Genomic DNA, 25,868 nt, shown 5'->3' with positions numbered 1-25,868 from the left:
GAAAACAAAAATCAGACCTAAGCGATCCTCTAGTTATTTCTGTGTCATGCTAGTACACTCTACCAGTATTAGGCTATTCAATATGTTGTGAAGGAAAAGGACCAAACAATTTAAAGAGAGGTAATGGTACCACTAGTGACAATAATTAGACATGAAATAAAGTCCCTCCGTGTGTTAACAATAGACCATTGGACAGAGTCAGTGTTACATGCGAAGCTCCATTTAAAGGCTAATCCTGCCTCACTTATGCAGGAGCCTGGTGTCCGCAACTCCCTGCTGTGCATGCTTTTTAGCACACACACACACACACACACACACACACACACACACACACACACACACCCTAGTTCATAGATCTAAAAGCAAGACTTTTCACATGAATGTACTGCACCACATGCACAAACACACAGAACACACATACACACACTGAAATGTCCACTGCGACCCACCTCCTGCTCCTCTTCCATTTACAGCCTCTAAAAGCCTTTTCCATTTAACAGTGGGCCTGGGGCTGTGAGTGACAGGGAACAGAATGGACCTTATGTTGTCACTTTCTCAGCACTGTGGCCTGAAGGGAGGCCTGGCACACCAGTCTGCTCCTGCTGCTGGAGCGGGTGGTCGATGGGGACGACTGTGCATGGAGGAAGAGGAGGAGGAGGGGGGGTTGAACAGTGCAGCATAGACCTGCCTACAAGGCAAGAAAAACATAAACTTGGCTACAGTTTCAGATTTACTCAGAGAGTGTAGCCTGAAGCAGGGGCCTGACACAGCTGCCTATCCCTTTGTGTTGAGAATGAATGAAACTGGATGAAGGTTTACCTGAGTTGATTGAAATCTGACCAGAAATAAAAGGGAGGTTAATAGGATAGTGATGGTAACAGCCACAGTAAGATACTGCCCACATATGGTCTGATTGATTCAAAGGTTTGCTGCAGTCAAGAGTTGCTGTGAACGTCGAGCAGCAAATCACTCACACAGTGATGCTGATTCTCAGGAAACAAATGGGAAACAAAAAGTAGATATTTTCAACATTGATTCCAGAATCAGTTTAGTCTCAAGTTACCTTAACTTTAAATCCAGAGGCTGACCGAGGGTCGGGGCCAGGGGGACCCTGGTATATTACAGTATATGATATATGAGACTTTGCAGAAAGCTATAGAGCTAATAGTAAACAAGGAATGACTTAAATGTGTAATTAATGAATTAGGAACTCTGCATGGATGTTATGGCCCCGGATTTCTCTCTACATGTAAAATTTGTTCAATACCAAACCCCCAACTATAACCCCATCTTTACAGACAAACATGATCTACTACAGCAACAAATAAAACATGAAACAGACGCGTCTCTTTTTAAAGATACAATTGTTGGCATTTGGCCATTGCTTGATAGTCACAACAGAGACTGAAAACTCGAAATAAGAGAGTGACACTCAGCAAACATCCACTAAACTGAGGACGTTGTGGTTATAGTGTATATTCTGTTTCATAACCACTAGATCTAATCACTTCTCACTGATGCATTACAGACATCTGTTTTATTAACTGTTCCAGTAAGGTGAAGTAAGGTTACTGTCCAAAAAAGACTTACAATAACAACCAAAAAAATTTGATCTCGACAAAAGATTTGGGGAAAGATGGTAAATAGATACTGGGTCATTGTTTGCCCCGTATCTAAGCCACCCTTCATGTATTAAAATAGTATGAATCTCTCATTCAGGGTTTGGTTTCTTCTACTGCGGGTCCAACACAGGCCCAACATTGGCTCAACATTCAGGTATGCAGCGAGAGAGCAGACTCGTGACATTGACAGATGGCTGGGTGTTGACAGTGAGTGGCAGGTAGACTACCTGTTTCACGGTTCACTTGGAGATTCATTAAGCATTTTGGACAGGCTCCTTTGGAGAGGCCTCGCCGCACTGTAATATGATCCTCGGCCTCGGGGATACTGTAATGTTTTTACACACGAATCGCCCCAAACTATGGGTGAGCGCACTGTCACAGACCAGGGGAGCGGAGGAAGAGCCGTGGGGGGAGGTTGAGGGGTTGATTTGTTTGTGTAGGACAAGCGCGACATCTTGCTTCTTCCCTAATGACAAATTGCTCATCCCACCACTCACTTTCCATTCAAACCAGGTTCTCAACTTTTTTTTTTACATCTCCCCTCCGTCCCCATGTTGTGACAGGCACCTAAATTGATTAAGCTGTGCCCCAGGATCTGACACTACAGCGTGTTGCCTTCTATTTGTTGATTACTATTGATTTTCTTTGATACTTCATTTAAAAATCAATAGCCAGAGCAGAAGAAAAATAGGCGCAGTTTACACATACTTTAACATACTATTGTGCAACAGAGGAGGCCACAGTTTTGGCAGTAGCTGTGATGGCAGCAGCCAATTACGAGGAAAGCTCTTAACAGGTGAAAGAGAGAGGCCCCGGATCGATTCTGAGCTTTCTTCTCCAATCACAGAAAGTGGCCATAAATTAAAGCGCATCTGTTTTGTTTAGAAGACAGCCATGAAGCATGGCCGCAACTTTTTTTTATTTTTTTCATTTCTTGATTTCCCCTGCTCTTTAAACAGCACCCCACTTTTGAAATAACCGCTCTATCCTCCATCATTACATGACAGACAGAGAGGACAAGTGTCACATAACAGGCAAACAGTGTGTCTACAGCATGATATATCAGTGAAATGTGACCTGTCTCACTCTATTTGAATTTACAATGCAGTCATTTACTGTAAATTATGTTATTCAGCCACTCTAGCTGTATGACTTCAGAGTCATTATGTATGAGCTTTATTTTTCCATAAAACAAAGACAGCTGCAATTTTCTATAAAGTATGCAATTCATTGATATATTCTAAGGTTGTTGTTTTTATTTGTACTAAGAGTGTAACTAGTAGATTGTGCTGGTATGTGCTAATTCAGAATAAAATTGTAATTAAGATTAAATGAAGGATCACAAAAAACAAATCTGCAGTGTATTCAGGTTAAGTTGAATCTTGACACACAATTGCACGCATATGCAGACACACACACACACACACACATGCACATACACACACCTACACACACACACACAAACACCTACACACAGAGACACAAATGACTGCTAACAAGGGTCTGTGGCCTCTGTGAAGACATGGACACGTCAATTATTCACTTTTTATCTCCACCAAGATGTTTTGTTAATATTATGTTTTCGTTGCTGTTTGTTTGATTACTCAAAACTCTACTGAACCAATTTTATCACAGTTATTCTGAATTGCCACAACACTAAATCCCAACTTCATCAAAAACTACCTACTGCATTTCCATGAAACTTTGTGGAATGTTTGGCATGAGCCAAAGATGAATCCCTTAAATTTTGGAGTGACTGACAGATCCAGGATCTTTTGTTTGCTTTTTTTCTGTAACACTGCGAGATGGGCCTTGGTGGAGCTAAGCTCTCTCTGAGCACCCCTATAGTTTTCTTTCAGATTAGGTGAAGAGGCTTGTTCATATCAAACATATGTGTTTTTTAACAGAAACTGATCAAAACCCTTCATTCTACTTGTTCATAATACAGATAACAAGGGTGTATTTGGTGCGGATCAGGTGACACAGGGCACATTGGGTGAGTTTTTGTAGAAAACTGCAGACAAAGATGCAGGAAATGATGCTGATGAGAGTAAAGTGAATCAAAACGAGCTGAAAGAGGCTAAAGAAAAACTCAGTTGTGCTGACAGGAGTCGTGTTCTATCTGTGGCTTCGTCACATTGAGGTACAACTGTCACATCACACATTTGATCCATTGTTAATATAAAGCTTGAACAGAAAAGGAATACTCACTTGATATTTATTTCTTTGTTTTCTCATAAATATATAGTCTTACAACTGATCCCGATTGATCCTCTTCCTGTCATGCCTTTCTCTGTGTCTCTCTGTATAGTCTCTTATTTGTCCTCGATTGCACCAACCTTTTCCTTTCATTTCTCTCTTTCTCACCTATTCACCGCTCCTGTGTCACCCCCTTGCCCAAACTCAAGCACGCAGAACAGAGCAGGCCGGTCCTCTCCAACAGACCAGAACGCTCTGTTCTCAGAGTTCTCACCTTTCACCCGGGGTGAACGTGAGGCGGCATTGCTCGGGCCCCCAAGCCCCGCGGAGACCAGAACACAACACCGACCTGATGAGACGAGCTGTATGGAGGGTCGGTGGCGTGCTGAAAGACACAAGTTGGTCGAAAGAAACCAGGTGGAACAAACAAGTGATTGACATCACAGAGGTGAAACGGAGACATCGAACACTTGTTTGAGTGCAGGGTTGTTTAGGCAGCAGGTGTCTTTGTGTGACCTATCCATTAAATTATTATCTAATTTGTGTGTGCAACTGTATGTGTAGAGTATGACACTGATGACTTCTTATCACTGACATGAGTTTTCTTTTTGTTTTTGGCAACCGTTTAGACTTAGACTCTTGAATACTGTATATATCTGTTTAAATACACGCGCTAAAATCTCCTGACATTCTACGGAGGGGCTGTATGTGAGAACGCAAATGTCCATGTGAGAGGCTCCGGACTCTCTCTGGAGGCTGTACGGTCAGTGTGTGAGAACTCTTTGAGAATGTCCGAATGAGCCGATGTTTTAACAGTCAGTGAGTGGGGGTGATGATGATTTTTCTGACTCGCAAACGGACTCACAACTGAAAAAAACAACAAGAATACAAACATCTCAAGATGAAAATGCCATGCACGTATGGACATCGAGAAGGACTGACACCATTGTCTATGTGCTGAAAACAAAAACATCTGATCTCTGCAGTAGAATTTGCATCCTGCCTCTGTTCGTCACCCCTCGCCCGAACGCTCTGGATATTCCTGTGTTGTCACATCTGAGTGGAGAATCTGAATGTGAAAGGCCGGAGAAAGTACAGACCTAATTCTGCAGACATTCTGAAAATGGCTTATGTCAAAAAGGCCTCTTCTGTCTTGTCATATGGAGGATCTGAGATTGTTTGGCTGCAAAAACGAATCATGAGTTTCGAGCTCAATAAAGTAACTTCTACAACTGTGGAGAAATTTATAACATCATTAGAGTGTTGTGATATGTTTGTAAAAGTCATTTATAGGCATTGTGTGTGTGTGTGTGTTTGTGTGTGTGTGTGTGTGTGTGTGTGTGTGTGTGTGTGTGGGCCAGTGGTAGCGACCTTGTCCCTGCCCCCTCCAGCAGGAGTGACAGATGCTCAGTAATCTGTGTGAAAGGCGATCCACCACTTAATGGGATTGTTTCTGTTACACCTTAAAGAGGAGGCGGCCAGCGGACCAGAGCTGAGCAGTCGTCCTCCGTAACTGCTGTCCTGGGACCTCAGGTGGACACGGTGGGTGAGGAGACACTGCATGAACATCGAGGAGGGGTGGGTGTGGGTTGGGGTGGAGGGACGGATGCCGCTTCACACCTCTCTCAGAATCATAAAACAGCGCAGGGCTCCCCTCCCTGTGGTGCATTGTCTTAAAACAGATGGCTGACATATTGACAAAGAGCAGAGAGATGATATGGTTGAAAAGTGTGAAAACCCTCCAACATATGGACGCCTGATTGTCACAGTTAATGAATATGTCTTGAGGTGGTGTCAAACAGGTGTCTGTAAAGATCCCAAATCAAAAAAAGATCAGAAGCTGATGTTGTTACGAGTCATCGCTACTGTGGTCAGCTGAAAACATTAAGGTCCATAATGAGACATTTGAGTCAAACTTCACTCAAGATTTTTCTAAATTTTTGAAGATATGCGTAGTTTGTCAAATTAACAAACACTCTTTCAGTTTTCATAACCTCATTACAGGATTAGTTGACATTTGTTGTATCACACTAACTGGCTTTCTTATCTAAAATTAAGGGATTGATAGCAATGCAACAAGGAATATAAATGCTTATTATTATTATTATTATTATTATTATTATTATTATTATATGTTTTGTTTATCTTATAGCTCTGAAAATGTCTTAAAGGGTCAGCATTTTTATTTGTTGTGTCTTATTTTCGGCTCACCAGTCAATTATGAAGTTATATATAGAATATATCTTGCATCAATTAGGTAATTGATGTTAATTAATTAGAGAGTTTCAAAGGTGCTGGTAGAGGGATCACGTTACCAGGCTAGCAGTCTGCTAATGCTACCTTCATACAGACATCAAAGTGGTTTGAAACTTCTCATTGCTCTCTTGACAAGAAAGCATATAAATATATTTAATGTCAAGTTATCCCTTGAAAACACTGTCCTCACATCACTATAGTAACCCAAAACTCTCAGTGAGACAACGGACAAAGACAGACAGAAAGAAGCAAAGACACAGAAGAGAAACATAATAAAAGGACGACAGCATCTTTATCTCTCCGTGCTCAGGGTAACATGAGAAGGAGTTTCCTTCATCTCTTCCACCTATGGCAGCAGTAAAACTGTCCATGTCATAACGCCCAGTGTGTCAAAATGATATGTTTAACCATATCCTGCCTATTATGCAGGACAATAGAAGCCCTGGATGGATTTCCTCCCAGTGTGAAATGACAGATTCTCCCTCTCTCTCTCGCCGAGTGCCCACTCGGCTCAGCGCTCCCCTTCAAAAGGCCACGACTATGTGTCACCTGTGTAGAATGTAAAGACACGTCAGATAGGGTTTCACAGCGCACCTCTATTCACGCTTATGATTGCTTTGTTTGGTGGAGAGATTTCAGGGTCCATAGGGGATGGGAAGGTGGGACCTCTGCTTCATAAATGAGGCGTTGCTTTGTCAACACAGGAGTGGGGTTATCTCAAGCAGCAGCTGAAAGATTGATGGAGTGAGATGATTATCAGTGACACCTCAATATGGTGATCGGCCGTAGAAATACTGTACGCATCAGGGAGTGAATGAAGAACACAACAGGCTGCAGCTCACTTCAATAATTCAAGTTCCAAAGAATGAGAACTAACATGTCATTAGATGATTAACACTGATCAGTCAATTAGTTGATTAGCGAAGCAAGGGAAAATTAATTTGCATTTATTTTGGTTTTGAACTCATGTTTCTATATTTTTCCCTGCTAAACAGCCCAAACGAGGAACTCTGTATTTTAAGTCTGCAGAGGAGTTTGTGTTGTCACTCCTGTCTGCTTGTTGATTTGTTTGTTTGTTTGTAAGCAAGATTACACAAAAACAACAGAAACAATCACCACAGAATTCGGTGGAAGAATGAGCGGTATGAGTCAGGGAAGAAGTCTTTAAGTCAAGACGCAGGTCATGAGGAGGATCCAGGATTTTCTTCAACATTGCAAGATTAGGACATTTTGGACATTTTTACTGATTTCTCAAATAATAATTAATGGGTGTCATTCCTTATTATTTTTGAAAGAAATCGGGTTGATTCTCAGAATTTATTATGATTATTATTAGTAAATGTCTCTTTGACTTCTAAAATTTTACGATAATTCAATGTCGGTAATATAAGAGAAAAAAACTGCTTGCATGTACTAGTATCAGGATACTGTACACTGAATACACCGTATTTGACCGCCATAGCCAGGTACTGGTAAGTGATTGATCTGAAACCATATTTTAACTTTCTCTTTGCTGTGACAGTCAGACACAGAGACACACTTGACACACTTGAATGAGTGAAGACCTAAGGGTCACAAGGGAGGGGCGATGGGCCACAGATCAGGGGTCCTGTTCCTTCGCGAGCCTTTTCAATTAAGCACCGGCACACTGGAAACAATTTATGAACATGACCTTCCAACTCTCCAACTCCCACACTCAGCCCTGGGAGCTACCCTCTCCCACCCCCCAACTACATCAAACCTACCTCCAGCACCCCTCTGACCCCCTGACCCACAACAAATACCCCATCTTGACAAGACAAAACAAATGTTGCTCATACAAAAGCAAATGTGTATGAGTGTGTAGCCTCCTCATACGGGTGCAAATGCAACAACACACTCGCACATGAGATCGGGCCCCCTGCGTTCACATTGAGGGGTCAGCGGTTATTCTTCAGCACAGGCTCAAAGGTGAGTAATAAAAAAATCCAATACAGTAAATGCACAGGGTCACTAGCATATCAATATATAATACAGAAAAGGGACAAATGACAAGCTATATACGCCGATGAAAAGCGATTGAATTCTCTGTTTCTCCCTATCTTGCCGTCTCTGGATGCATCAATCTGCGGCTGTTGATAATTGAATTAAGAAGGAGACATGATTAACAAGTTCTTCAAAAAAGACGGAATTGCCTGCAATCTGACGCCCGGAGGCCCTGATGGGTGTCTTTAGGAGCGAAAACTATTTGTGACATCTCCACAGTTCAGCCAGCTGTCTTCATTTTAATTAAAAATCTTTCACGGCCACAAGAGTTATGGAAGGTGCAGCAGGGGCTCCTGGCAGCAGCCCGAATGAAATGCCACATAACAAATTGTGCGTGTGAGTACAGTAAGCAACAGCTACATCAATCGGATGTGACAGAAGATGCGATTTCCCAAAAAGGGGGCACACCGAGGCGGCCAGCGCACACTAATTCCTGACAACTTTATTGAAACGGTGAAACTTTATACAATATTATGGGCCCTGCTGTTATTAACCTGACCTCATTGCATTACCGATAACTTTACTGCAGAGACTGTATGACTTTGGAGGGACTGTTATAGATGTGTGTTTCATATCCTGACTTTTATTCAACCTGAAACATGAAGTCAAACATCTAATAGCAACAAATAGAAGCATGGAGCTTTGTTGCTGCTGCTAAAAGCTTGTGAAATGGTTTAATATACAATATACAATTTAAATATATGATGTGTTTTAATGTTACTCTTATAAGTGCATGTACTTTTAGTTTGTGGCTGCAAATTTCACTGATGTCATCCATTACTGGACAGGTAGAATCACTATAATTCCCGTGGTTAAGATTGATCCTTAAAGCTGTTATTCGATTCCACAGACCAAACAAGCGCCAATCTTTTTATTGTAGTACTACATGAGCTGCCAGTGGAGACGAAAGTGGGTTTCATTAGTCTGCATGTAAACACTGAACATCATCGGTTGTTTAAAACAAGAGATCACATAGTTTAGATGTTGACTTCCAACCATGCATAACTTCAAAATTGATAGTTCTTTGTGCTGTTTATAAATAATATAATAATATAAAAGTTTTTGTATTAGAATATCACCAAGTAAAGCACATACCTCCGGCAACAGTCCCCTTAAATTCAACCAAGCTGCATTACACTGCACACACTGAAATCAGTCCCCTAAATGTGCCTGATTTCCTAACCTCCCTGAATAAGATCCATGAAATAATTTCTTGGAAATCAATGAAAATGTAAAAAAAAGCCACACCAAAATGTAATGCCTTCTTTCCTGACTCATACCACATCCTTCCACAAAGATTCGTGCTAATCCATTGAGTATTTTTTGTGTATTCTCACTTACAAAAAAACCATCAAACAAAGGAACATTTCTAACAACTCCTATAAGGCTCCCAAAGGGTTCTACAGGGCTTTGGTTCTGTCAGAACCATTTGCTTCTAAAGAACCTGGAGACCTGAAGAAAAATCCTTTGCAACAGTTCTTTGAACAACTTAAGGTTTCATTAGTAACCATTTTTATTCAACTAAGCCTTAATGGTTGTCATTAGCACTTTTATTCTTAAGAGTGCCGGAGTAAAAAAAGTACTTCCTTTGAGCTTATCAATCAATCACATGTATTTAAATCAAAATTTTAAATATGTAAAAAAATATATAATTCTCCTTCCAGTCTGGCTGAAAGCATGTGTCATAGTTCAAATAGCGAATGCCAGAATTGGAATTAGCTCTTGCTGCAGGCGTAATCATATGAATAAACTTAGAACCACAGACACAGTGAGCGCAAGACACATGAGCCCATTTATCACAAAATTAATTGTCAAATTAGTTCTGATCTCATTGGCCATTGTGTCATGTCTGTGCGCAGCCATGAATATAAAAAAGACAAAATGCTGTATCTACAATATACGGGCCGCCGCTGTAATCTGAGACACCTGCATGCGTTTAATGACTATGTATGTGCAGGGGCCATATTTGCAAATCATTTTAAATACCAATGAATGAGACACAACTGAGTGACCTCACTAAGTCTGCTGACAATTACACCTTATCTTACCTCAGATAACATCACTTACTTCAACAAGTAAGAGACAGGATCTGAAAATAAGTCTGTTCTATATGCAGGGATACACAGAGAGAGGTCAGGGGGGTTTTTATGGCCGTTATCACCAGCTTTTTATTATGCAAAACAAATTTTACTCTCCACAAGTGAACTGTTACAGTCCGTCATCTTTATTCAAGTTCACTCTCCCAAGACCTCCATCACACTCCACACTGCTCCTTAATAGAGTGAGGTGCTCTCAGTGACACCATAACTCACACACACGTCTGCACTCAGGCTATTGTTCTCTTTCACTGAATCACAGCCCAGAGACTGTTCTGCCGCCTTGACCACTGAGCTTTTAATTACAAGTTTTTAATTTGCCGTCAGTTTGACTCCATGTTGGCCCAAACTTCCAGCGCTTACGACACTTTCTCATCACTTCTGTCACGCGAGCAACAAGACTTCAGGGGGATGCACCAAAGATCAAACACATGCAGGCCTCGGTCATAGAGGGGTCCAGAGCAGTGCATGATGCTGATGTGACCCCGGCAGGGCAGCGGAGAGGGAAGTAATGAATTAGAGTGGAGCTTGGAAGGCATTAGAGATTAGGCGGCAGTGGGGGCTCCACTGAGGAGCGACTGCGAGGTCAGGGGTTAGGCATATACTTCCAACAGTTGTCAGACAACCTCAGCATGTTTATTAAGGGCAGATCTGCTTATTATGGGATGAGACAGAATAAAGAATAAACTGTTTTTCTCTGTCCCGACTCTAATCTACTCTTTCTTCAAAAGATACAAGAGAAATTATGCAAATATGCTGCGGTACGTTGCCAATCCTGTAACAGTTTTTGGTGAGTCCTGCCGCCAGACTGGCTGAACACAAAAAAATCAGGATCATACTCATTTAATATATCAAACAGCTAATGTCAGATTGCAGGTGACCATGTTTAAATTCATCATAAAAGCAAAGTAAGAGATTTGGGCAGTTTTATGACAGAAGATAGCGCTGCACAGTACTTTGGGGGAATAGTGGCAAATAGAAAACAATAAAAAACATGTTTTGTCATAGCTCAAGTCTAGTAAAGATTTTATGTAGAAGAGATGTTATAACAAATTTGGTAGTTGGTGCATTTGGATTAACCCAATATTAGTAGAGTAACTTTGTAGTAGCGGCAGTGGTGAAATCCAGCCGTAACTCTTCCTTTAAAACTAAATAAATGTAAGATTGATTGCTTTACGGATCTGATCCTTCCCCTCTTGAATGTAAAGAAGCACTCTGCCGATCCTGTCGAGGAATAAATTGTGCTCTACTCCATGAGAAAGACCTTATTCCCCCCTCTCTGTCTGCCTGCCCCCATAGGTGCGATAAGTAAAGTGTCTATAAATCTGCAGTCATCACAGAAGTTCTGCTTCCAGGCATCGTGACCACAGACTCTGATCCGAGCACCACCGGGGTCAGGAGCACGGAGCGTCCTGACTCACACAAACACTATCGATAACAAACTCTGTTCCCTGTTATTGTTACAGTGAAACATTAAACAGAGTAAAGAGGCATCTGACAAAGTCATAAATGACGAGCAGTCCCAGACGTAGGAAACTGAGGCTTGTGATGTAATTTCTTTCTGCAGTGACGATAAATGACGGCACATGTTTACTGTTAATCACTAGATATGTCCTTTTTTGTCAGATGTTTTACTGTTTAAAGAACCCAGTCACATGGTGTTTCATCATACCTGGTGACTCTCCATTCATGACTGTGGAGAGCTCTTCTTGTTTTTCTGTCAGTGCGCAATACAGACAATAAAGGGACAGTTCACCTGAAAATGAAAATGAACTCATTATCTACTCGGCACAATGCCGATGGAGGGGTGAAGTGTTTTTTGTAGTTTATTTTGATACACTTACAATTCGGGGACTTCGGTATTTTATTTTGAAATACATTTGGATGTATCTTTGCCCATCCCTGACAACACAACACTTAAGATATACATTTCCTCAGAGGCATTTAAAAATTACAGATTACACTTGTACTTTAGACTATAGATATATATTAACCACAAAATGCGTCCCAAAAGTGAAGCCACTTCATCTTGATTGGCCCCTGGTTGACTGAAGTGTAGGTCTTAAACCCAACCTCCTCAATGTTTGTGGATGGGACATAAACCAAACTAAAGAATCACATTTAATAAAATGTTAATATAATGCTATCTGTCTTTCTACACAGTTCTTATCACACTGATGCATGTTTAAGTGCTCATCAGTAAATGTGATTATGCTTTGAAAATGGTGTGTCAAGTATTGACAGGACGTCAATATGGTGGCTCAAATCAACTGTGCGGACTTGGCATCTAGAGGTGGTGGCACCGTGTAGTTGGATATTGTAGCTTCATTTTAGTACAACGGGAGGAAGTGGAGATGCATTGTTTTTACTAAATGAGGCTTCATGATCAAAATACAGAGGCAATATGATCACAGCCTATGATCAAGAACATTTTTTTGTACTCTTGTATTCATGATAATAATTTGCAGGACATTTATTTTCAGAACAATGCTGTGTTTTGGAAATAAGTGGTCAGAACTGTGGTCTGAATCACTGTGACAGCAGCATGAACAGTGCGACTCCTCTCTGAGGCCCGGCTGTGGAGTCATGGCTAATGTCAATTAAACAGAGTGGCTTAGTGACTGTGACCTAAAGATGATCGCTGGTGTCAGCTGCTGGCCAAGGTCACGCCACGGTGTTAACAAGATTTGATCCTCGGAGCTCTCCGTGGCACTTTCCTCGCTCCTCTCTGTTTATCCTTTCTATGTGTCCCATCTCTCATAACCATATTTCACTGTCAGGTTTTTGTGGCTCTCGTTTTTTTACTACACACCCTCTCTCTCTCCTCCGTCCACTTAATGTCTCTCTGTGTCTCCCCTCTGTCCGCAGGATCGTTTTAATCAACAAGATGCCAGGTGACATTCATTGTCTCCTCCGTTCCATTTTGTTCCATTGCAGATAAATGTTGTGCATGTTTTGATTTACAACTCCTGAGCATAAACATAAAAGCACATTTATCACCCCGGTCACTTCCTGTTCAATGAATGTGGTTAAATGCTCATTTAAATATGTTCTCGGCTCTAACAAGAGAACAGGGACCAGCCCCCTTTTCTGTGTAAGTGTCAGGAAACATGTAGATGTAATAACACACAGTGTGTGTTTGATAGTGGGTTACAGCCAAGCCAGTGTTTCAAGAAACAAAGGAATATGACTAAATATGCTGTCTTTCTCCAAACATTTCTGTTGAGAAGAAACAAAAATCATGGAATTCACAGCTATTGAATTGTAGTTTTTTCCTTTATATTTGCCACACACCACAGATAATGATAATGTGTCTTCTCACTGTCCCAGCAAATTTACAGGAGGTAGGATCATACATTTCAAAAAGTCCAAAAGGGTAAATTAATTTTTTCAGGGATTTTGATTCACAGGAGAATCATTGTTCTTATTATCATATTTACTGAAATATGGTGACAAAAGAAACAATAAAAGAATAATGAAAAATGCCCAATGATGTTGCTTTTTTTTCTATACAGATGAATGACAACAATTCTTTTGAATGTCCTGCAAAAATGCCTATTAATTAATTTCTATCAAATGACAAATTACAAAAAGAAAAACACATGGAAGCATCAGCTGTTCTTATAAAATGCCTTCAAAACCATTACAAATGACTGTTGAATAATTAACACATTTGTTTTTGATGGGTTCAAGCACAAAAATGTCTTGATTTTGTTTTGAGGAAATGTTTGTTTTCGTTAAATTGACTTTTTCTTTCAGGGTAAAGAATGAGTGTTGCTGTGGTTACAATAATAAGTGAAGATTGCCATGCTTACAAAAACACTATCAAACCCATCTCTACATGTAATGTAGCAGGACAAGCACAGGTATAGTTATGAATTTTAAAGAGGGCCACACACACCACTGTATGCTGGCTAATTGACTGATCTACCTGAATTGGAGCAGAGCTATTGTTGACAATATTTATTAAAGCTCAGGCTCCGAGTGTATCACAGAACCAAAATACAGAGACACCGACATTCACACCTATGTGACACATTGAGAGTTTTGGACTGTGACAGGAAATCAGAGTTCTGGTAGAAAACACAGGCAAACATGGAGAGAACATAGAAACTCCACACAGAAAGGCCCCAGCCTCATTGCTAAGAAACTTCTCCAGTCTTGTCATCTCATAATCTAGTTCCTCTGGCTCAATAATGACCCAGGCTGTGAGCGGTCAACCTTCACAACACTCTCTCAGCAACACACTTTGTTTTCCACTGGCTCACAATAGATACCTGCAGTAACTGATCCACCACCAGGAAACCCATTGATTTTCATCATACACACACACAGCTATACACGTCCATCTCTGGTAAGTGATGCTTAGATCATCACTCTGGTTCAGTAAAATGATTACTCAGCTCAGTCAAGACATTTTATTATCACAAACAAGAAACACGTTACCTTATAAAGCAGTGATCATACAAACAGACAGAACTACACATATGGAATCACTCATGCCCACAAACACACACATTTATTGCTACAGCACTTTTACTCAGTAACATACTGCATGTGGTGCATACTCCTACACACACACTTGGCATTTAATAAAAAAAAGCACTTCACCAGACAAATGTACATCCAGTACATAGCAGTGAAAGAAATAGTGAAACTTCCTACACACACACACACACGCAAACAGGAGTCTTAGGTTGGTCAGAATGGGAAGAAGCATCAGTATTATCGTTGACATCAGCAGCAGTGTTGCCTGTGCAGGTCTCTTTCAGATGATGTGATTATCTGCTCCAGTGGTCACTGTCTTCTGGCTGGTTGGCTGGAACACATTAGCAACCGAGATGTATCTGCCTGGCAGAGCCGCCACACCGAGCCTGTGTATGTGTGTGTGTGGGTGTATCTATAAATGGTTGCACTGGCTGGCTGGAACACATTAACAGTCTGGATATTTCTGCCTGCAGGGCCAGCGCACCACACCGTTCCATTTCTGTTTTGTGGAGGGTTAAATATATATATTCAGAGTATCTGTAGGCTTTGTTTTTTATTCTCTGGCTTAACTCATCAAGTTAACTTAAAGAAAATAGGTTAACCTTAAGATCAGGCATGTCCTGATGGTTTATTTTAAAGTAGAGAAGGTCCTTAAAAGTCCTTTCACATCCATGCAACAAACACATATGTTTGTTTGCATGCATGCATGCACAGCCCTATATGAGAAGGCCCCTGTGGACAAAGCAACCACACCAGTAGTGTCTTAGTTAGTGAGGCAGTGAGATGTGACTGAGATCAGTGAGACGTAATGGGCTGAGACCTGCCGGAGCTCCCTGCTGACCCACCAGAGGCTCGGTCCTAGACACAGCAGCACTGCACAAACAGCCTTTAAGACACCTGCATGCTTCACTGAAGCCACCACAAGTGTGAATATCTCAGCTCAAACATGAATACTCTACCTAAAATATTATGAAGGCTGGTGTGAGGCAACCAACGGCACTGAATTAGGTCTGGTCCCTTTTACTGATGGTTTAATGGTCAAAATGTGAAATATATCTTGTTTCTACATTGTGAAAAATGTTGGCAGGGATTATCAGGGATTAATTACAAAATAATTAAAAAAAACATATGTGTGTCTTTTGTTTTCATGCAATGTTTACTTTGGAAACAAACTCCTCTGATAATGTTTAGTGCTCCTGGCTGTTATTGTCAGATTTGTGAACTCCTCATGTCTTCAGATATATTCATTACCTATCCTGCTGTCATATCCACTTCACTAAACTGTAACTTAACTTGAAAAATTACCCTGTGTGCTGGCTGCACAAGCTGGGTATTGTTTTCATGATGCCTTGTGCGTGTTTGTGTGTGTGTGTGTGTGTGTGTGTAAAAAATACCTAAACAAGCCATGGACAGATTTTTAAAAAACATGGCGGTATTATTACTTTGAGTTGATGGATCAAAGGTCAATGTCAAGGTCAAACATATGGTCTGAGTGTCATAGTATAGTAAAAACTAATAAGATTAGGGACATGTCCCACAGCTTTTTTAGATTAACCAGTCATTCATCATCCTATGAAGTAAACTGTAGCTCATTTCTTGGGGTTGAAGGAGGATGCCATCCCCTTTTAACCAAAATTGCCACAAATGCATCCCCCTTGATATCCTCCGCCACTCCACAAGAGAGAGTGCTGCGTGTGCAGATTGAGATTTCTTGTGTGTTAGTGAGCATCCTATAGTGAAAGCTGCTGACTGAAAAGGAGAATCTGAAGTATATTTTAAAAGTAGACACCAAATGTTTTCAAAAGTAACAGGACAGCGCTCTTTACTTCGCTATACTTTACTCTCCCACATCTGTCACAGTCAAACTGACTATCTACAGCACAGAGAGAGATCCTTCCGCTGTGGGTGGCCATGAAAACATCAATAAAGATGTTACCATCCTCGGTAGGCAGGGAGATAGATAGATACTGCTTTCACTGAGCGTTCATGCAACAAGCATGTGGGTCTCTACTGTAGGGAGGTCCTCCCCACAACCCAGCCCCCAACTGATCAGTTCCAAAAGTAAATCATCTGGAGATGCACTCCCAAGTGAAGTTGGGTGAAAACTTGGTAAAAAAAAAAAACCTGGTAAAAAAACAATTCAATTAATTACTTCAATTAACAATTCACCTACTGGGTATAAATGTCCATCAATATGAAATCACTGTATAAATAGTTTAGTATTACCTGATTGCTGTATATGTGTATGTATGGGATATTCAACACCCCATCAATGCTTTGGTTTTTGCTTTTCTTTGACACAATAAAGGACAATGAATCTCCCACACACATATTTTACTACCATTAGGACACAACGCCTCATTTACTTCTTTCTTTTGGAAAAGATGAGCTCCTCTGATTATTTTTAAGACAAAACAGATTAACATAAGTCATTCATAGCCTTCTCCTTTGGCAGGAAGTTTTGTCTTCAAGGTGTGATTTTATGACAACACTGTCCCTCGTGAATGTGAAACCCTTCAGAGTCTGAGATATAATGCTGTCACACATAAGAACACTGTAACTTTATTGATTCCTGAAAACAGTTTTTACGTGCATATGGGAAAGGAGCGGGGGTGAGACAGCGAGACAGAGACGGAGTGAGGGAGAGAGACAAAACAGGGAAAGGAAGAAAGCAGAAGGAAGAAAGGATGACAGGCAAGGTGTAATAAAATCAGATGTGTGTCCTTGCCCAGCCGCCACATTATCCAGTTTGCTGTGAATGAGCGCACTGTTCGCCTCTGCAGCCAATTTTACGCCAGTCAATGGGTTCTGGATGGCCTTCACTTCACCGTTTTCACGCCTCTTACCGGGGCTGTTGCTCAGCTGCGGCTGCCGATGCAAACACAGTCATCACCCTTCTCTTTCCTCTCATCGACTGCTTCCACTCTATAGACCCCTACACTGTTACATTTATGGCATGGTCTCTGGCTGAGGCCTGTGCTGCCACAGGTCTGTCAGCAGTTTGCGAAGAAACACTCTCAATGTTATGTCGATTTAGGTTCCTTCACACCGCTCCTTGGCTTCGGTAAATCGCCTCCAGCCAAAGGTTTGTATCTACATAACCACATGTAAGAGCATGACTGCATAACCACATGTAAGAGCATCAGGCAGCATACACAGACGAGCACACACGGTACAATAAAACCCTCTATTCCTGTCCTTCCAGTGCCCTTTCTTCAGATACCACACCACCCTGTGCTCTTCGATCCAGGACGTGTTTGACAGCAGATGGTATGAATTATTTGCTTGCATCTCATCCAAGGCTTTTTGACATCTTGGTTTTTTAGGTGAAATATTTATGGGGCCAGTGCTTGCCTGCGCAGACGTGCACCTCGCTGTGCCGCCGTTGTGTGTTTGTGAGGAAATGAAGGCAGACCGCAAACACGAGGGAGCGGATCCCTCTGCCAGATGGGTCCTGACTGTGCTCTCATGTGCCATCAGTGCTGATGTGTCGGCTGCGGTTATGGTAGACGTCAGATAGGTTTGGATCAGGCCATGAAGAGAAGCCCTGCATGCACACAAAGAGTAAGAGATAAGTCGTCTCACTGCCCTGCAGCCTGCCAAGACTCATATCATCTCTGCTGCCGGATGAAAGCTCAATAGAGCGAGGTTTTAATTGAGAATGTAGACTTTCTCGCAAACTGCTTTGAATTTTAGCAACAAAAAATAGTTTTGAATCTTTAGCGCTGCAGAGGGTTTTTCAAAATAGAGCATGCAATATATATTTAGTACAGTACATGACATATTATTTCCTCTGCCAAGGAGGTTTGTACCCGTCTGTTTTTTTTGGTGTAGTAGTTAGCAAGATTACACAAAAACAACTAAACTAAACAGAAGGATGCAGTATGGGTCCGAGAAGAAACCATTACATTTTATTGGAGATCCGGATCAGGGGGGTAATGCAGGAATTTTTTTATTTTCACTTTCAGGCATATTTTGTGAAATGATATCTACGAGAGTGTGAAATTTGGTGCAGCTTGATAGAATTTACTGAATGTTGGGCCTTGGCAGAGGTATGGGCTCTACTGAGTGTCATTCTAGTTCCATGTATTTATCAGTGTCCGGTTTCAAGAGGTTTCATGTAACATATAGTTAAAACTATACCATCTTCTCCATGTTTTATTAAAAGAATAAATTTGACCCTGTTTGTAGAATATATATATATCTTCATCCAAACCCCCTGAGCAGACTCCTCCCCTCAGACACTATGGCTATGGCCACATCAGCCTTTCACTCAGACAATGCATTTCTCAGAATCGTATCAATTTACAGGCTCATGATTTGCCATTGTTATTGCTCATTAGGGTGTAATGTATCACTAACCTCAAATTAAAGATGCAGTAAAGAACAATAAACAAGTTTAAAGACTTCACAGTAATTGACTTGGTTGTTGAAACTTCCTTTTTGTTTTTCTACAGTGGAAAATCCTTGACTGAAAGGTAAAGCTTGCTGCAGCTAATGTTAACCATTTAAAGTCATTTTTATCCACTTCATCCCAAAGACCTTGAAATAACATTTTAAGACAAGAATATTACTGTATGTTAAAGGTGATATGGAGGCTAGTTGTCTGAGCCGCATGTGTTTAGTTTTGAAACACTTATCCTCCTGTTGACAGACGAGACTTGAGTTTTTCCATGACAACCCCAGACTCTGGACACCTAACAATAGTTCCTCCAGTCTCATGTCTGCTAACGGGCAACAACAGGATTTAATGGGGACAAGGAGAGACAGGGCTCATTCAGCACAGCCACAGTTGCCAGTATAAACAGAAAATCTATGGAAAATGTTGTTATGTTTTTCAGTACCTCAGCCATCAGTTGCATAGAGGACATGTATGTCCCTCACAGAACCGGCTTGCATTCTGTAAAATAATAATAGCGATACATTCAAATAAAAAGGACATATGATATAATTGTGTACTGACTAATTAAAACTTATTGAAACTTGGAAGAAAATTCACAAAAGCTTTTTTTCATATGCCTGTACTGATTGATTTCCAACATTAAAATCTACTTGTACCTTTTATTTCATTTTTTTACTGAAGAAACTCCAAGGGGATCTATGCAGTTAACACATGATTATTTACTAGAAACATTCCCTACAGGTTAGAATGGGTCAAATCAGTTGAACATATTTCCATCACAATAAACAGGATGTTCAACATTATTAAAGGTTTCCTGTGTTTTCCTGAAAGTCCTCCCAACTTCATTTGACATCATTTCATGAATGAACAAATGAACGGTCAGTAGAAGTGACTTGAGCAGACCAGTTCTGCTGTTTTGTTTAACTCCTAACTCTGACACCGAAGCTGTGCTTTAGCCAAAAGAGGAGAAGCTACATGGTTAAAATAAAACAAGTAACACTTGGGCTGCGTATGACAGACTGCCATTTGTATTGAGACAAATGGCTTTTTAATGGCCTTCAGGGATTGATACTAATCTAAAGAGGCTGGTCTGGCTGTTTCTCTCACTGTGGGCTGAGATTCCAGATTAGGTGGTAACAGGGGACAGGCAGCCCACCACTGTTGGTCCTCAACATGCCACCCTAACAGAGAACACTTACAACTGGTGCTAAAATATCCAGAACAAAGAACATCTACATGATTTCAAATAGGGTCAAGATATTTTTCAATAGTTTTTCAGTTTAGACTCAGGTGAACATCTGTATTATTCCTTATTTCTTTGTAAACAATATGCAATATGCTGTTAATGCAACAAAAACACATTCATAGAATTGTTAAAATAAAAGTAAGATTACATATTTAGAATTATTGTCAACTGTAAATATGATTGGTTGTTAAATTAGATTGGGAAAAAATTCCTGAACCAAAAAGGGGAATTTCAGATGCTAAGCAACAAAATCTCACTAAACAAAACTGTACTATAGATGTTGGACCTTAGACAGGAAGTTAAACTCAGTTCTGGAAAGAAAAAGTGTAAAAATCTGTCGACACTGCTGTGTGTCATTTCAGAAGACTCAGACAAAATATGCATTTGTGCAGACCTCCAGCTATGTTTTGAACAATTTGTTCACATAAATGCTATTGAAAAGTCCATAATATTGATATTTTAAATGCTTCTCAAATAAGGTTTGTCTCCTTCATCTAAGTTCCTCACGGACAGGGAGTAGCTGACCTCAGTGTCCTACTCTGGACGTTCAAGAAGACTCCCCTTATTTAAACAGCACATTCACTGGACTGTGTTGCTGTGAACGAGATGCTGCACTTTACCTGAGTGAAAAACACTAGAAGAGGTGGTCGGTCTGTTAATGTGACAAAGAGATAACAATAGGGTGAGTGGCCTTTGTTGTGACTGAGACCAGAAAGAGTGAGAGACAGATGGGGAGAATGACAGATGACAACAGCAAGAGAAACAAAAAAAAAAGAGGATGGAGGCAAAGGGAGGGTGAGAGTGAGAGTTGTAGAGAGCAGGCAGGTTGGCGTGTGCTGGCCGGGCCCCAGCGGAGCCATCGATTCAGGCTGGCCTTACATCAGAGACAGGAAACCTGAGCTGCGTGCTTCATCACCTTCCCCACGGAGTCCTCCCTCTCTCTTCGCCTCTCCTCTAAATTGTTCCCCACAACCAAATTCTGTGCTCAGCGCTGCCGTGATGTGTGGTAGTGTCTTCTCCATTTTTTACTGCCTCTCCTCCTCCTCTCCCTTTTCCTCTCACCCGGCCTGTCAGCTTCTACTACAAGCTGCTGTCAATTCATCATCTATGGCCGAGGCTGGCTACACCCGGCGCTAAGTGCATACAGCCATCCATTCACAACCACTCATTCATTACACTCCCTGTGCATGTGTGTGTGTGTGTGTGTGCGCACTTGTGGCTTCCAGTGTGTGAACATGCGTGCACATCAGTGTGTATATTATGCACAACCTGTCTTGCCTGTCTGCTTAAAGCTATTGTTTTGAATGGAGGTGGGGGTGTTATGGAGGCCAGTGCCATGCGACTCGGGGGTAACAAGGTTAGGTTATCGAATTTGTTTAGGCGTCACTGTCTCCTGTGGGATTCAGCTCAACCCCCCACACTCTACTCCCTCAATCCTCATCTCTCATCCTGCTCAGGCGAAAATATCTCAGTTGCAAGGCGTCTGTTGTGCAGCAGCTGGGGTGTTTGCTTATACATGTTTCATCACACTGTACGACTGCATTCATTGTATGTTTTAAGAGAAGTCATCACTCATGCTCTGTAGTTTGCCACAGCAAACTGTGACAAACTAAAGAAGCATCATTACAGAGTGTCCCAGAACAACAAGAATCAAGTAAGTAAAATTTTGCAAAAGACAAACTACAAAGTGCTACAATATAAGTGCAACGAAATATATATATATTATTTTATTTTTTTTGTGGTTATTAAACTTCATCTTCTTCACCAAGGTGTAGTCGGAACAGATGGGTCTTTAGTCTGCTGCGGAAGATGTGATGATGTTATGCTGTCAACATTTAAACAAGAAAAGTCTTTATACTCTATTTACAATTGAAGCAGAGCCACAGAGGAGAGTCAAGGTCGAGCATTGGGCTCAAGTGAAGCTGTAGTTGACTGTTATATCATGATTGTATTTCTTAATATAACACAATGATTGTATGAAAATTGCAACTAGTAAAATACGTTTGGTCAAGGAAGTTTAAAAGAATATACCACTCAGTCTCATCATTAAAACCAGGTTTAAATAGAAGAGCTGTGATGCAGGTATTATATTTGATAACATTTTTGAAAAGAGTAGTCTTATAGTTTGAATGGAGAAAAACAAGGTACCTCACCACTTGTTCTGTTTTGTCTCGACCTTCAGATCTTTCAGTTTAGTCTGAACCAAAAAGCGGGTGTGAAAGGTTCTTCGGACCAAAGTTTAGTCTGACCAAAAGAGATGATCTTGCAAAAAGTTTTCTATGGATAGTTCGAACTGGGCGAGTCAGATGCAATGGAAAAGATCTGTCGTTGAACCAATTGGGCTCACGATTAACACTGGCCATCAATAAAGAACGGATATAGAGAATTAGATACCTCACTGGCAAAGGTGCATCTACACGGTCGCCATTTTGGGGGGTCAAGATCCGCAAGTAAAAATACATAATGTGTATTGAAAGTGTATTATATTTTGAATCAATTTTCATGAAATTAGGTTTGTTATATATATATATATATATATATATATATATATGCATTTGTACCTATGAGTGGGTACTTAGCCACAACAACCAAAAAGCAACAAGAAGTGTCAGTTATATGGAAACTCTAGTCTCCTCACTAAATTACAATATGAAACCAAAACTAACAGGAACAAATGAAAAACAATGTAATAAAGACATGAACCTTGGTTCGGACCATGGCCAGCACTTTTAATAACTTCATTACTGATTGAACTGTTTTGCATTAATCTACAATGGAGCTAAAGATAACTTTTACTTTTAAATGTCCTGGGAAACCCCACATCCAGATGTGTTCTAAGTCCAGCATCTCTCCGACCACACATTCTGTCCAACACACACTGTGCAATACTCTCAACTTACACATGGAGACATGAGCCTCATGATCAACCCAAACAGACCAAACAGACTTTTTCTCCTTTCTCATACTGTATTGATCTCTTCTGTTGACATCATACCCCCCCTCGCTCTCTCCCACCCCCCCCCTCTCTCTCTCTCACACACACACTGTAGGTTGTGGGCTCAAAACAGTCCTCACAAAGATATTTGTGCACACACGCACACACTCTTATATCATGTCTTTCCTCACACATCACTCTCCATCGAAAGTTAACAGTGTTAAATTGAATTCCATTCTTGAATTCAATGCCTCTTCTTGGTGTTATCCTGTACATCCTGTCCGTCTCTGCATGTCCAGATCAATGCTGATGGAATTCCCTGGATGAGGCTGGTAGAAGAAAAGAAATATTTATATATACATTTTCCCATGAATAATACATTAACTAAGAACTGCAGAATGACATCAGTGGATGTGACTGTGCGTGACCATCTTGAGGTAAAGCTGTTAAACAAACTTCATTGTTTTTGCGTCATTATAGGATTATAACTTGATTATGTGTTGTTTTTTTCTCTGCCTCTGTCTCTGGGTCTTATCGCTCTGAGTCCCAGAGATGAACATGCTCAGCGACCCTCTTAGGTGCAGTCTAACCAAAATAAGCTCCAGCTTGTTGCACTGTTCTATGTTCTTCTTCCTCCTGAAGCAGTGACAGTAATGGCTACAGAGCCAGAGTGAGATAGATTCAGGCAGATGTGCGAGGGCAGTCAAGAGGAGAGCCCTGAATGAAACATAACCCCAAAAAGCCAGTTTGGCTGTTATCATGGTTAACTGGGCTATTCTGAAAGGGCATTAGCCTGTCTTTTTTTACATGCATGACTAGTTGGTGCATTTGGCCCCTCCGATGAATTTTTCAAGATCACAGGTAGTTTCAGGAGCCTGATAAAGGAAAAGAAATGCAGACACTAATGGCAGCTGAAAGCCCGGGCTTTAGTGTCTGGGCAAACAGTTTTCTGGGATGTGAATAATGTAAAAACCAGAAGAGGGGGATACGTAAATAGCTTGGAGAAGAAGACGATATGGCTAAATCTCCTTCTCATGGCAGGTGGTAGAAAAGTATGTGCTGCCATGTTATCTCAACATCATAATGTAGACAAAGGATGATTTTTGTTTATCATTTTCTCCACTTTTTCATAAAATTAAATAAAGTGCAGAGAAAAAGTAGTCTTTCAGTTTGCATAGAGAAAATGAATAAAACAGTTCACTTTGTTAATATCATTGTCACTGTGATCATTGTGAATCATTATTGTATTACTGCTACAAAAATGAAGTCCTCGTTCATTAAAAAATATTTTCAGGCACGAAGGCTGCAAGCAATCCTGCAAGCTGCTCCTCTTTGTTCTTCTATCGTTTGACGCTGTCTCTGCTTCCTGCAATTGGTCCAAAAGTCTGTTCAAAAAGTTTTTTCACACTGTAATTGATCCAAACCATGGTTCAGTTAGATTTTTTGATTTTAGTCAGTTGAGAGCTAGTCTAGTTTTTATCAAACTTTTTTTTTAATACTATTTTATGGATTTGGTGTCCCACTAATTATGTATGGCAGCAGGTGTAGTTAGCGGCAGTGTGTATGGATTGCCTCAAAAACAACAGTAAAAATATATAGTTAAGGAACGTATCACAGTGTGAAGGCTCACAAATGTTTTTGTTAATCATTTTTGGACTCTATTGCACAGAAGAACAAGGTAAATCAGCCGTTGGTGACACAAAGGGCGAAAGTTTCTTATTAGGATCAATACTTTGTAGGTTTTTGCCTTTTTATTGTTTTTTGTTGAGACCAAGACAAATACAGAATATCACCAAATGTATAACTTGAAGAAAATCACATCACAGTCTGTCTACAGTATAGAAGACTGCTTTGCCAACTCTAGTCAACTGGATCTTCTCAGTTGGTCTTCTTTTTGCCCCCCAACACAGCCACAGAGTGAGTAAATGGTCATCATGATCAATATCTATTTCCTGTAGTGTCAGGTTTCAGAATAATGTCCATATTGAACCAATGTTTCAGCAGACTCCCACCACAGTTTTTTCTCTCGCAGCCATCCACTGTTTCCGTTGCTGAAGGAGAGAAAATCCCTACAAATCAGATTAGACAAATGATTTTCAGACAAGCCATTGATCATCCATCTTTCCTCCACAAGCCTAACTGGGAGATCCTAACAGTGGAGACTGGGCATCTGAGAGGGGAATGTGCCTCTAATCTGGTTTACAATTCCTGTTTATCCTGCACAGATCAGCAGTGTTAACTTAATAGGTGGAAACTCTTGATCTCACTGCTACTCGGAGAAAACCCACCCTAAAGCAAAATCCATGTGTTATACAGGGGACAGAAACTTTTGATTTGTGAATACAAATCTTTTAGAAACTGAAACGTGTGATCTCAATAAAACCTGCTTTCCTCCCTGAGATTTCTGTGGGCAAATTTTGGTAAAATTTCTGTTCCTTCAAATGCTTATTTTCCTTTTCAATTACAGAGCAGAATTAGCTTTCATCAGTAGAAAGCTTTCCTGAAGCAGCACTAGTTAATGTAATGGTGTCCCTATTGGCTATCTTTGCAATCCTACAAACCAGCTCATGTAAAATACATTTCTACATCAGTAAACCAG

The sequence above is a fragment of the Paralichthys olivaceus genome, chromosome 1, assembly GCF_024713975.1.
Source record: "Paralichthys olivaceus isolate ysfri-2021 chromosome 1, ASM2471397v2, whole genome shotgun sequence".
In the NCBI taxonomy this organism is placed as follows: domain Eukaryota; kingdom Metazoa; phylum Chordata; class Actinopteri; order Pleuronectiformes; family Paralichthyidae; genus Paralichthys; species Paralichthys olivaceus.
The sequence above is the reverse complement of the archived record's forward strand: the minus strand, read 5'-3'. Positions refer to the sequence as shown.